This window comes from Podarcis melisellensis, assembly GCF_964234715.1.
Source record: "Podarcis melisellensis genome assembly, chromosome: 1".
Classification (NCBI taxonomy): domain Eukaryota; kingdom Metazoa; phylum Chordata; class Lepidosauria; order Squamata; family Lacertidae; genus Podarcis; species Podarcis melisellensis.
This window is the reverse complement of record NC_138528.1, coordinates 133,306,544-133,321,799: the sequence shown is the minus strand read 5'-3', so window position 1 is coordinate 133,321,799 and position 15,256 is coordinate 133,306,544. Positions and strand designations below refer to the sequence as shown.

General features: G+C 41.3%; 1 protein-coding gene across 3 annotated transcripts in view; it reads right to left on the bottom strand.

Annotated features, from left to right (window-relative positions):
- The window catches only part of ERBB4 (erb-b2 receptor tyrosine kinase 4), a 779,780-nt gene that overhangs the window by 459,178 nt on the left and 305,346 nt on the right, over nt 1–15,256 (bottom strand). The gene's annotated exons all lie outside the window — the stretch shown is intronic.

Genomic DNA, 15,256 nt, shown 5'->3' with positions numbered 1-15,256 from the left:
GATCATGGCCCAGATCACAGTTATTCTGAAAGTATTTCCTACACACACACCAAATTAGGGAAGTTTTTTAATGACTGATGTTTTAATGTATTTTTAATCTTTTGCTGGAAGCTGCCCACTGTGGCTGGGGTAGAAATAATTTATTATTATTATTATTATTATTATTATTATTATTATTATTATTACCACCTTTCTTGCATGCAGCTAGAACAGGCAAAATGGCAGTGTACTGTAACTCATTTCATCTTCACAATTACCTTCAATCTGTACCCACAGAGAGTACCCACAGAAAGTAACAGGGGTAATAAAAAATGAGTTTTTTAAAAAGTAAGTACCAAGGATTGTGTGGTTGATTAACATATTCCGCTTTAAATTGTTCAGTGAATAGAATCAATCAAAGGCAGAGATTAGGTCCAGTTTAAATGTGTTATGGGGGAGGGGAATATTCTGGGTTTTAAAAATGTGCTTGGCATCAAAACTGAAGCACAAACTGTTTTTGTGGCCGACATTGTGAATAAATCATTCAAGGGTCCAGCTTCCTTTATACTAGACCCTTGGCATCTTCCTCATTTTGTAATTCCTACTGTGCTCCCTACTATAAGTTTCACGGCTTTCCGCAAGTAAGCCTCTAATTAGTAGGCGAGCTTAATGTTACTCTCAGATTTCAGGTGGAGCTGTTGGTAATATTGTTCAATGCTGCAATATCAACATGTGTGTTGCCACTTCTGAACTTTCAAAGCCTGCCTGCAGGCATCCACAGCGGAAGCCTTTAAAATTGATCTGGTTTAGTGAAAACCAGTTCCCTGAGCCTACAGCCACCTCCCCCACTTCTGCTGCCCCCTGACGGCTTACAATTAAAGACTTTATCTTCTATTTCTTTCAGCTTTTAAATTCATTAATCCCAGACACTAAATCGATGGTTTACAATGCAACATTATTCAATCCTCTGAATGCCAGTTTTGTTAAGTTTCACTTTCAGAAGGGCAGAACAACTTGATTTTTTTGTACTTTTTTTTTAAAAAAGTATTCACAGTGACAATGACAGAAATTCTTCAAGGCAGAATCAAAAATTGTTCTATTCTGTTATAGCTATCGTCCCATTGATCCCCATCCTCTCAACGCCTTTATGTTCCCCTTGCTCTGAAGATATAACTTTTATTCCCTGGAGGGAAAAAGCAGAAGCCAGAAGAAGGATATGCATAAACAAGCCTTAATGACCCCTGTGATTCCCTTGAGCAAAGTCCATCAATATATAGCGTGAAATGTTATTTTTTGGATTCCTAATTAAGGTTGTGACCAGCCTTTAAAATTCATTACACTCATCATTGAAGCCAAATCTTAATACCTCACCATCAAGTCCCCCAGGAAGCTGTGCACTTGGCTTTACAACCTAATAAATCCATTTTCAATTTAAGTGCATTTGCCACTAGAGCTTTATATACTGGACTGTTTTCGCTGAAATAAAACTTAAGCCAGCATTTCCTACACAATGCAGATGACGGCAAGGGGTGTGTAGGGCATCAAGATATAGAATTGAGATGTTAAAGTAGGTGGCAGAGGTTCAGTGCTTCCCTCATTCAGGAGAACAACAAACTAATATCTAAATTACCTGTAAGCAACAACAAAAATAAACTGTGGTGTTTATTGCATAGCTAAGCATTATTTGCACCAATGCTGACTTTAGTCACAAGGTCCACATTTAATGGACAACACAGGGAGGAAATACCTTAATTCATGGTTATCCTTTACCACAGTTGCTTTTTGGCCACCCTAAAAAATACGTGTGTTTTTCTCAACCCCCAGAAAGACAATGTCAGTGCTATAGCATCTGCTTTGCATATATTTAGTTTCAGGCCGGACTCCTAACATCTAAAAGTAAAGGACTTAGGCAGCTGCACTGAAGACAGTCTCTGGAGAACTATTACTGATAGTGTCACAGCTCAGTGTCACAGCTCAGTGACTTTTTGTGTGCAGAAGGTCTCAGTGCAGCTCTCGGCAGCTCAAGCCGAGGCTGGGAAAGGCTCCTGCCTTAAACTGGGACAAAACTGTTGCTAATCAGTGCAGACACCACTAACAAGATGAACAAATACACTTCTAATTTTCTGTGCTGGGCTCAAGGGCCCCACAATGGCCCATGCAGCCCAATCAACCAATGTACTTGTTAGTTTCTGTGTGTGTTGATTGCTATATCATTTTATGCCAACATAGGCTTATAAGCAGCTTACAAAGGATAAAAAACTCTTTCACAGACTTTAAAATATAAACATCCACAGTTAAAAACACAATAAAACAATTCAATTAAACCATTAAAATATAAACATTCAGAATTAAAATGAACAATGAAACAATCCCATTAATATGACACAGCAATTAAAAGAGAGAAACTCAGGTAGAGAGATGAAAGGAATGCCTCAGTCTGATGAGCCCAGAAAGGGGGCTGTTCATTAGCTACCATGTCTGGTCACGGTTGCAACACTAGGTTTGAGCATTACAGTTGTGCCACTCAAGTATCCTATTTTAAGACTTTGTGATTGCGGGGGGTCATGACAAATCACATGAATAATTTCTGCATGCCTTTGCTAGAGTATAATGGAATGAGAGTGTTTCAAAGTGCTTTGAGGGAGGCAAGGCATAGAAAACTACAGTAAAAAAAATTGAAGGTTATTTGGAATCTTTATCTACTATCCTTTAACAATACTTTCTAGGCAGAGCTGTTAAAAGATCTGCAGTTTGAAGCTGTATGGAAACAATGGTATTAGAATATTTTGGAGAGGCAGATTATGTGATCTGCAAGCAGAACTAAAAGGGCTGGGTACTACTAAGAAGTTGAACCTTTTAATGTTTAGAATGGGGGGGGGGGGAGAATGGCTGTGTTCTCACTGCACCTCAGAGCACCAACACCTGATCCTCTCCTGAAACTCGTGGTGGGAAGTCTTTTCAATCTACTTTTTAAATGGAAACAACAATTGTGGACATCCAGTCTTCCTGTTCTTCTGTTCTTTGGCCAACAGCAATCCTTTCTTGGGACCAAGCACCTCCCACCTGGCCCAGCCAGATTGACCAGGATTCAAAAAAGGCCAGTCGTAGGAAAGCCTGCCAATCCCCAGCTGCCAGTCTGGAAATTCCCCACGACCAGTCGCCTAGGCCCCCGGCATTGCTCCCACAGGAGGGAGCCCACCAGGGGTAAGCCATGATTATTCACATGCAAAGAATATAGTGATAGAGCTCAAAGGATGACAATACCAGGACATGGATTAAATTCCAAAAAAAGAAATTGTGTGAGTGTATACTTTATAGAGGGACGCAGGTGGCGCTGTGGGTTAAAGCCTCAGCGCCTAGGGCTTGCCGATCGAAAGGTCGGCGGTTCGAATCCCTGCGGCGGGGTGCGCTCCCGCTGCTCGGTCCCAGCGCCTGCCAACCTAGCAGTTCGAAAGCACCTCCGGGTGCAAGTAGATAAATAGGGACCGCTTACCAGCGGGAAGGTAAACGGCGTTTCCGTGTGCGGCTCTGGCTCGCCAGAGCAGCGATGTCACGCTGGCCACGTGACCCGGAAGTGTCTTTGGACAGCGCTGGCCCCTGGCCTCTTGAGTGAGATGGGCGCACAACCCCAGAGTCTGGCAAGACTGGCCCGTACGGGCAGGGGTACCTTTACCTTTACCTTTACCTATACTTTATAGACTATTCCATAAGAAGCATGGTATGTCTCGTTGCAAGCGGAACTGAAAAATTCTATTCATGGTCTTAGAATTGGCCATTTGCAATGTTCCGTTCTTAGCAAGCATGCTCCGAGCCAGTCTTTAAAGGCCACACAATATTCTTCTAGAACACTATGTGAATTTAAATAGCTGACATAGATTTGATCATATTTTTCATATAATTCACACACATGGTCAGAAACAAACCACGGCTTCCCACAAATGAGCAACATACACTTGTGCACACTGGTTTAGCTCTCTGAGAGCACTGCTCTCTTGTTGTGTATTGGGTATCTTCTCCCTGGGAGTTGCCCTCACTGGCTTAGCTTTATGTGTGAACCAACACTTGTGGTTTGTTTCTTGTTTGTTTCTTGTTGGCGCAAGCTGCCAACAAGCCAATAAAAAACCTTGGCTTATGGTCATAGTTTGGTTGGAGAGAAGCAAATCACAAGTGCTGGCTCACACATAAAGCTAATCCAGGCTACAGTTTGTGTCCTCCCAGCTGAGCAAAGGGAGAAGCAGGGCTGCAGGCAGGGATCAAGGCAGGCGCAAATGAGCCGCGTGCACCAGCATGCTGCTTGTTCATGTTAAACCATAGTTTATTTCAGATTATGGCTGACTGTGATGTGCCAACTAAGACATTATGAACTCTGCCAACACACTTCCAAGTTTGTTCTCTATTCAGACCACCAGCGAATGGTTTCTTCTAGTTTCTTGCATTCACATTTGTGAATAAAAACAAATGGTTAAATGGAAGTGCTTTGTATTATTTATTAGCTTTTGAATATACTAGTAGTCTCTCCTTCACTGGAGGTATTTAACAAAAGCCTAGAAAGCCATCTGTCAGGGATACTGCCATTGCGTCACACACTGTAGAACTTGCATTGAGCTGCAGGTTACAATAGAATTATTTTATTCTATGTTTTTATTCTACTCTTCCTCCAAAATATTCAGAGCAGGATACATTACTCTTCTCCCACCTCTACCCTGTGCAACACAGACACCTCATTTTATCCTCACAACAACCCTGGGAAGAGAGTTACGATGATAAAGCCTAAGGGACCCTGGTTAACCCAGGGACTTCCCTGGTTGAGTGAGGACTTTATGTTGTGAACCATCCTAAGATCAAAGGATGAAAAGCAACATACAAATTTAATAAATAATAAGAATAAGAATTTGAACCTGAGTCTCAAAATCCTAGTCTGACACTCCAACTCGCACTGGGTCTTTATTCCAAATTCCAAATTGAAGCAATGGTTTGTGTAGTTGATTGGCAGAAGCTTTCTGGAATCATTCCAAGTCCTACAAGGCAGTGTTTTCAACTGGAGACATCCAAGACTGACCTCAGACTTAGGCCACATACATTGCAAGGATATATTTTACATTTGCACTATAGTCCTCTATTTCTGGCCATGAGGAAGAGAGTATTTACACGAAGAAGAAGAAGAAGAAGAAGAAGAAGAAGAAGAAGAAGAAGAAGAGGAGGAGGAGGAGGAGGAGGAAGAAGAAGAATCTTTCTTTGCACCAGCCACTAGCCATAGTAATAAAATAAAATGTACTGAAGATCGAGGTAAAATCTACATATACAAAATACATTCTGGAGGTTTACATCAATAATCAAATAATAGATCTTATTCTAATTGCCCCTGCACTTATCGATAGTTTTTAATTCTTTCCTGCCACTGCTAGGAAACATTTCTTGAAAAGGTTTGACGATTAGATGTTGTTTTCTGTTTGCATGAGACTGACCTTATAAGAGGTCAGGAAATAATTGCCCTTAGGATACACTATCCAATGATCTTGGAATAATTTATGTTATGTTTCACCTTCCTCTGCAAATTTTTTCTATTTGGATATATTCTGACTATATTTATCATTTTCTCTTTGGCATGGCTTAGGGTAACTACTAATGTTCTGTATGGGTGTGTCCTTGACTTTTTGATACAAAATGCTATCAATGTTATTAATATATGTTTGACTTTAGAATAGTATTTAGTAGCCAGCTCAGAATCAGCATGATTGTGAGTTGCCCTGTGTTATGGATAGCATGCAGCTCTAGTGCAAGATGTCGCTTAAGTCCACACCTAGTTACATCTAACATTAATTCGCTCAAAACATTTACCGTTTAGCTCTGCAAAGTGGCTCCTAACAGTGTGTGTGTGTGTGTGTGTGCGCGCGCACACACACACACACACACACAGTCCCATGACGAAGATGAAATGATGTTGTTCTTAAGCATATGGAGCTTTGAGGATGAAATGCTCAGAAGGGCTTCATTCATGGAAGTTAAGTGGAACTATCCTCCAGGCTGAGGCCATGGGGAGCCAATGCTTCCTGTGTGGTCATCCAGAAGTTCCCCCTCTTGGCTAACATGGTTGCATCTAGCAGTTAACTGGTACAATGATCTCTGACTGGAGAACAAGTCCCGATAAGAAGTAATGACTTTCCGGCAGTTTTAAGTGTGTTTATTTACAAAAAGACACATCCAGAGCATGGCTTCTCACCTGCTCACATTTACGATAGTTGGTCAGTCTGAATTTTCGCCCCTCCCACAGCAGGAAGGATGCCAAACTCCTGCCTTTCCCCTCTTGCCCTTCCGTTGCCATCTGATCTTATCCAGATGCCTAGAACGGGGACTGAGAGGCTAGCCTGCCCCCTCTCCACTTTCACTCGACACAGACTCAGACCTCTGCTTATCTGCTGATTGCCTAGCAACACTCTGGCTGCCTTCGAACTCTTCCTCTGCTTGAGAGCTAACAGAGTCTTCCCTGGGAAGGGGGCTGAACTGCCCTTTCTCAACTATGTCAACCAGCTCTCATCTGCAGTCAGTCCCTCGTTCACTTAGTTTGATTTCTGAGTCTAACTCTTCCCGTGCACTCTGGGTGGCCATGTTCCTGACAACTGGTAACTCAGGTAGTGGTTCTCAGAATTTAAAGGTTTAGCAACTGGTTTCTCCACTTGTTTAAAGTCAAAATTGAAGACTTCTGGTTTCTAAAATATGTGCAGATGTCAGCTGTAGCTCTACCTACATACCTGATACGACGTCCTCTTTTTTGCACTCAGTGATTTAGGTTATATCACAGGACCTGAAGGTGACGGTAAAGTAAAATAGTAGCAGCTGCCCTGCTGATCCAAATCCCAACAGGCACCCAGAGGAAGCGGGAATGAAGTGCTACTTGATGCATAGCCACAAATAAATAAAAGGCTATCATTAATATATCAGTACCATCAAGACAATCAAGAGCAGCTGCAACATGAGACTACATTCCCCACACTCAAATGTTGTAAGCCTTTCAAAAAAGGGCAGAGTTTTACAATATCCTCTCCGAATAGTATCACCAAAGCCGCAGAACAGCTATGAACCACTCTGGAGAGGTTGCACAGTCTTAGAACAATCGAGGTAAAAACTGCTTGCTTGCCTCTTGTTGTGTGGCCACATGGTGAAGAGACTGCCTTGTATAATATGAACTAAGGCTGATAGAAAAATAGCCTTTTCCATTACACCTTTGATACAAGCTGGCATCTCCTACCAAAACCTCATCCAAACGTATGTTCTTCTCCTGTTTACTCTCACTTCCGTAATACTTTCTGCTCCCAGTTCCCTGCACTGCCAGGCTGACAATTACAAATGGCCAGAGATGATGGAAATTGTAATACAATAACATCTGGAGGGCCACAGGCTACCAATCCATGCCCTGTCGTTTCCCCTACATCCAAGTGGAAATTGCAAATATCCAATTGTAGATTGCAAGCACCTCAAAGCAAGAACCCATCTACTACTGCAACACTGTAAAGCTCCATGATGCTAATTATATAACTAAATGCATAAACAGATACATGAAGCCCATTTCAAGTCAGCGGAAGGCAGCTGCTCTCGTAAGAATGGGAGCCTCGGAAATAGCAGGAAAGATTTCATGATTTTCCAAGTTGAAAGTGACAAGTCGCTTGGGCTCTTGATTATATCCCATCTGCCACCTTTGTTAAGCCATTAAAATGTGTTTTTTTAAATGAAGAAATAAGCAGCATCCTCAAGCTAATGAATGTTAAATTATTAGTATAAACATGCCACCTTTTATTTCTACCTCCAAAAACGTCTTTTCTCTTTTTTGTTTTCTAACTAAATTGCTATAATTTATCACATTAACTTGAGCTGCTCTTTTTTGCTGAGACATCTGTGAGGGGGCAGTCTCAGGTAAAAATAAAAAACAACTGCACGAAATCCTCAGTAACTATTACTACAAAACACCCACCCACGCCCACGCCCAAATGGCGAGATTCTGTGGGTTTGCCACCTGCTGGCTCTTATTTCTTCAAGTTTAACAGCCTCAAATAACATTACAGTCAGTTCTTTATTTAGAAAGCTAAAGTCAAAAGGAACAGCAGAGGGAAAATATTACAGGGAGCCACTATCTCTACGAACATTTACTGTATAGTCAGCATCTAGTTTTCTTGGAGGACCACTAGGAGATGTGAGTGAGGGGAGGTGGGGCCTGGCAGGAGGTTCTGTTCCCACTAGGTCTGCCTGCTATGTGGTTTTTGCCTCTAAGTTGAAGAACATAAAGAGAGCCCTGCTGCTGGTCCAGGAAAAGAGCACATCTGAGTCCAGCACTCTGTTCTCACAAGGGCCAACCAAATGCCCCTGGGAAACCCACAGGCAGAACCAAAATGCAACACTCCTGTCCACATCTGGGATTTCCAGTAAATTTTATTTAGAGTTATACTGCTTCAACTTCCTCAGACAAAGCATCTCTCAAGGGAATGGATTTGGATCAGACCTCCACAAGTTGCTCACCTGTAGCATACTTGCATGCAAGATATTGATATTATATTTATATTATTATATTATATTATATTATATATTATATTATATTATATTTATTATATTAATTATATTATATTATTATATTATATTATATTATATTATATTATATTATATTATATTAATTATATTATATTATATTATATTATATTATATTATATTATATTATATTATAATATTATTATAATTACATCTATGAATTCCTTTCCATGCAATTTTTTAATATTCTAAATTATGGTTGTGTGTGTGTATATATTATGGTTGTGTGTGTGAGGTGTGTATATCACCTCATCTGTCTCCTGAGAAATCTCTATGTGGGACAAGAAGCTACAGTTAGAACTAGATATGGAACAACTGATTGGTTCAAAATTGGGAAAAGGGTATGACAAGGCTGTATATTGTCTCCCTGCTTATTTAACTTATATGCAGAATTCATCATGCGAAAGGCTGGGCTGGATGAGTCCCAAGCAGGAATTAAGATTGCCAGAAGAAATATCAACAACTTCAGATATTCAGATGACACAACCTTGATGGCAGAAAGTGAGGAGGAATTAAAGAACTATTTAATGAGGGTGAAAGAGGAGAGCGCAAAATATGGTCTAAAGCTCAACATCAAAAAAACAAAGATCATGGCCACTGGTCCCATCACCTCCTGGCAAATAGAAGGGGAAGAAATGGAGGCAGTGAGAGATTTTACCTTCTTGGGCTCCATGATTACTGCAGATGGTGACAGCAGTCACGAAATTAAAAGACGCCTGCTTCTTGGGAGAAAAGCAATGACAAACCTAGACAGCATCTTAAAAAGCAGAGACATCACCTTGCCAACAAAGGTCCGTATAGTTAAAGCTATGGTTTTCCCAGTAGTGATGTATGGAAGTGAGAGCTGGACCACAAAGAAGGCTGATCGCCAAAGAATTGATGCTTTTGAATTCTGGTGCTGGAGGAGACTCTTGAGAGTCCCATGGACTGCAAGAAGATCAAACCTATCCATTCTGAAGGAAATCAGCCCTGAGTGCTCACTGGAAGGACAGATTGTGAAGCTGAGGCTCCAATACTCTGGCCACCTCATGAGAAGAGAAGACTCCCTGGAGAAGACCCTGATGTTGGGAAAGATGGAGGGCGCAAGGAGAAGGGGACGACAGAGGACGAGATGGTTGGATAGTGTTCTCAAAGCTACCAGCATGAGTTTGACCAAACTACGGGAGGCAGTGGAAGACAGGAGTACCTGGAATGCTCTGGTCCATGGGGTCATGAAGAGGAGGACACGACTAAATGACTATACAACAAGAACAAATATAACAGTTACATATATAGAATCATAGAACTGTAGAGTTGGAAGGGACCCCAAGAGCCATCTAGTCCAACCCCCTGCAGGAATCTCAGGAATGTCATCCATGACAGATGGCCATCCAACCTCTGCTTAAGGTGAGTCCACAACCTCCCAAGGGAGACTGTCCCATTGCCCTCTTCCATATGTTTAGTCAGAATCTCTTTTCTTGTTACCTGAAGCCATTGGTTCAAGTCCTACCCCCACCCCCACCCCCACCCCGAGCAGGAGAAAACAAGCCTTGTTCTCAGTTCCATGTAACAGCCCTTCAGATATTTGAAGATGGCTATCATATCTCCTATCATTCTCCTCTTTTCCAGGCTAAACATCCCCGACTCCCTCAACCGTTCCTCATAAGGCTTGGTTTCCAGACGCTTGATAATCCTGGTTGCCCCTCCTATGCACACATTCCAGCTTGTCAACATCTTTCTTAGATTGTGGTGTCTTTCCTTGATCTGGACACTATACGTCACTATAGAAAAAACTGTAAGTAGCATATAAACTGTACAGGCACTATTACAACAGTTCTTTCATAAACTATCCACACATTAACCAAAGAGCAGAATCAGTTTCTCTCTCTCTCTCTCTCTCTCTCTCTCTCTGTGTGTGTGTGTGTGCGTGTGCGTGTGTGTGTGTGTGTGTGTGTGAGAGAGAGAGAGAGAGAGAGAACATCATTCTTCATGATATTGCAGTTCTCTCTCATTTGCAAATTTGTTTTTAATTCCTAGTCTATGTAATCTGGTCATCAATAATAGAATATATCATCAAGTGAGCACACAGATGGTAATTTCTGTGGTGTACCAACTGTGGTGCACTAACAATGACCTGCCCTTTTATATTAATTTTGCCACATTCACGGGCCCACCCCGGGTGTCATCCCTGAGGGGGGTGTGACATCGTCTCGCCCCTTTGGGACGCTGCTGCGGGCAGCTATCCCTGCCCTCAGGTGCACAGCATGTGTGCTGCTCCAGGTGCCAGAGCAGCTAGCTCTGCCTCTGGCCATACTAGCCTTAATCCAGCACTGGAAGTTTGATCATAGATAGCATAGTATCACAAAAAAGGCTGAAATACGGGATATGTACCGTATTTTTCACTCTATAAGACGCACTTTTCCCCTCTTAAAAAGTAAGGGGAAATGTGTGTGTGCGTCTTATGGAGCGAATGCAGGTGGGAGGCTCTGCTCAGCACTCTCTTTAAAGAGCCGCGTGGAGCTTTTCCTCCTTGGGGAAAAGCCCCCAAGAGCCGCACACACACTCCACGCGCTCTTTAAAGGGAGTGTGCAGCTCTTGGGGGAGACTTAGCTGTGCGCAGCCTCTCCCGGGTAGGGGATGAAGGCTCCCCTTGCCCGGGAGAGGCTGCGTGCGGCTATCCCATAAGCTGCGTGCTCTGTCCCTTCCTCCACCTCCCGCAAAAGCCAGGGATAGCCGCACTCCCTTTAAAGAGCCATGGAGAGTGTGTGTGTGTGGCTCTTGGGGGCTTCTCCCTCCTCGGGGAAAAGCCTGCATGCATACAGGCTCTGCTCAGCACTCCCTTTAAATATATTTTTTTCTTCCATTCCCCCTCGAACAACTAGGTGCGCCTTATGGTCATGTACATCTTATGGTGTGAAAAATACGGTGTTTACTCAGTTTCCCTAATTAAATATGTGTTGGGGGGTTATTGTTTTAATTTGTTACTATGTTATGTATCTTTTTGCTTTTGTATTGTAAACTCCCCTGTGATCCTCAGATGAAGGGCGGTATAGAAACTTAATATAACCAAATAAATGCAGCCACTTTCTCTACAGTGGTACCTCGGGCTAAGAACTTAATTCGTTCTGGAGGTCTGTTCTTAACCTGAAACTGTTCTTAACCTGATGTCACTAAAGATGGGAGACTACCAAAGACCTTTTTTGAAATGACAGACAATATGGACTGGATTGACATTTGGAGAGTGAGAAACCCCTTGGGAAGGGAAGGAACATTCTTCTCTGAAGCCCAACTGACTTGGACAAGAATCGACCAAATATGGATAACTAGAGGTCTGGCACCCAAGATCAGAAAGGTGGAAATCTGCCCAAAGACATGCTCCGACCATAACGCACTGAGAATGGACATGACACTGATTCCAACCGGTTCCTTTAGATGGAAGATGAATGATGGCCTGTTTAGAGATCAGGAGATTGCCAAGAAGGCCCAAAAAGCTCTAAAGGACTATTTTGAGATTAACATGAACACTACGGTGGAAAAAAGAACTATCTGGGACGCAAGCAAGGCCGTGATGAGGGGGTTCTTGATACAACAGAATACCGTAAAGAAAAGGAAACAAAATGAAAGGAAGGACAAAATTCTGGAAAAAATAAAAGAGTTAGAGAAGAAGCTAAGATCTAATCCGAAGTCCCAGCCGATTCTGAGAGAAATTAAACTCCATCAAGCACAATATTCTAAACTGATAAACCAGGAAATAGAATGGAAGATTAAATTAATGAAACAAAAAACTTTTGAATCGGCTAATAAATGTGGAAAACTGCTAGCTTGGCAGTTGAAGAAGAGACAAAAATTAAACACAGTGACAAGTTTAGAGATTGAAGGAAGAAGTATTCAGAACCCCGGAGAGTGTTTCCAGAGATATTTCAAAAAATTATATACTCAAGGGCCACAAAATGAAACTGAGATTAAACAATTTTTGGAGAAAAATGGATTAGCAAAACTGTCAGAAGAAAACAGAACAACCCTGAATGGCAAAATAACACGACAAGAGATTGAGCAGGCTATCCAGAACATGAAACAGGGCAAATCGCCAGGGCCAGACGGGCTGACCTCCAAGTATTATAAGACACTGAAAGACTATTTGATACAACCATTGATGGAGGTCAGTAATGAAATTATGGAGGGGAAGAAGGCGCCGGAATCGTGGAAGGAAGCTTTTATCACATTGATACCAAAATCGGAAACTGAAAAGACACAACTTAAGAACTACCGTCCCATCTCCCTTTTAAATGTGGATTACAAAATATTTGCAGACGTTTTGGCAAGTAGATTCAAGAGGGTTTTAAACGAAGTAATTCATAAAGACCAGGCAGGCTTTCTCCCAGGTAGACATATGTCTGCTAATACAAGGAATATTATTGATATATTGGAACTTTTACAAACAGACATAAACACAAAAGCAGTTTTAATTTTTATAGATGCGGAGAAGGCCTTTGACAACATATCCTGGAAGTTTATGAAGGGGAATCTAAAAGAAATGGGAGTGGGCCGGGGGTTCGAGAACGGGATTGATGCAATATATTCAGAACAAAAGGCTAAATTGATAGTTAACAATGTGGTTACAGAAGAGTTTAAAATTGAAAAAGGAACACGACAAGGCTGCCCGATTTCCCCGTTGCTATTTATTTCGGTCCTGGAAGTGCTCCTGAATATGATTAGAGGGGACCGGCTGGTGGAAGGGATCCAGGTCAGAGCGAAACAATATAAACTTAAAGCGTTTGCAGATGACCTAGTTCTGACATTGCAGGAGCCAGAATCTAGTACGAAAAGAGTATTACAACTGATTCAAGATTTTGGTCGGGTGGCGGGATTTAAATTAAATAAACAAAAAACTAAGGTGTTGGGAAAAAACTTGACAGATACAGAGTCGGAACGGTTTCAGAGAGAGACAGAATTAACTGTGGTTAAGAAAGTGAAATACCTAGGGGTGAACATAACAGCAAAAAATCTGAGTTTATTTAAGGATAATTATGAAAAATGTTGGTCGGAAATTAAGAGAGACTTGGATAGTTGGTCAAAATTAAAACTTTCATTGTTAGGCCGAATAGCTGCCATTAAGATGAATGTAATGCCAAAAATGTTATTTTTGTTTCAAACATTACAAATTGTAGACAAAACGGAGTGCTTCCGGAAGTGGCAGAAAGATATCTCTAAATTTGTCTGGCAGGGCAAAAAGCCCAGAATTAAGTTTAAGATACTAACGGACGCGAAAGAAAGAGGGGGCTTTGCCCTGCCAGACTCAAAGTTGTATTATGAAGCCGCAGCTTTCTGCTGGCTAAAAGACTGGCTACTTCTTGAAGACACGGATGTACTGGATCTGGAAGGTTATAACAATGCTTTTGGTTGGCATGCATACTTATGGTATGATAAGGTTAAGATTAATAAGGCCTTTAAGAACCATATTGTTAGGAAAGCAGTATTTAATGTCTGGACAAAATACAAAGACTTATTGGAGAATAAAACTCCGAGGTGGCTGTCACCCTTGGAGGCCCAAGGCCCGAAAAAGACCCAATATGGAGGCCAATTGGCCAAAGTATTGGGAAATATTAGAAAGAGACGGAGACAATTGGAAATTGCAGAGTTTAGAGAAAATGAAAGATAAAGTGCGAGACTGGTTACACTATGCTCAGATTAAAGAAGTGTTTAAGAATGATAAAAAGTTAGGATTCCAGGTGGAGAAATCGAAGTTGGAAACAGAATTGTTAGAACCTAAGACTAAAGTACTTTCAAAAATGTATAATTTGCTGCTGAAATGGAACACACAAGACAAAATGGTTAAATCGGCTATGATAAAGTGGGCACAGGACATTGGGCATAATATTATGTTTGAAGATTGGGAAAGGTTGTGGACCACTGGGCTGAACTTCACTGCATGTAATGCTCTGAAGGAAAATGTAATGAAAATGATACACAGATGGTACATGACCCCAGTTAAATTGGCCAAAATATACCATTCGTCTGATAATAAATGTTGGAAATGTAAGGAAAATGAAGGAACATTCTTTCACCTCTGGTGGACTTGCCCTAGAGTGAAGGCCTTCTGGGAGATGATATATAACGAGCTGAAAAAGGTGTTTAAGTATACCTTCACCAAGAAACCAGAGGCCTTCCTTTTGGGCATTGTCGGCCAGAATGTGTTAAAGAAGGACAGAACATTTTTTATGTATGCAACAACGGCAGCAAGGATACTGATCGCTAAGAACTGGAAAACTCAAGATTTACCCACTCTGGAAGAATGGCAGATGCAGCTGATGGACTATATGCAACTAGCTGAGATGACTGGCAGAATCCGCGACCTGGGAGAGGAGAGAGTTGAAGAAGACTGGAAGAAATTCAAGATTTACTTACAAAAGTACTGTAATTTGGCTGAATGTTAACAAGGATGCCAGAGTAGAAATAATTGTCTACCACTAAACTAGATTTGAGTTTAATTACAAGGGAAATAAGGAAAGTATATATTTCTTTTGAGAGAAAGGAAAAGACTGTATTTTAATGACTGAATCTAAGTATGTGAAAAAAAATAAATGATAATTTGCTTGGAAACAATTTTACAATGATGCAAGTGGGAGCGGGAGGCGTGAGGGAGTCCAAAGTAGTAACGAAAAGATGTTAAATAATCAATGTTGTTTTATTAAATATGCATTTGTATTGAAAAACCTTAATAAAA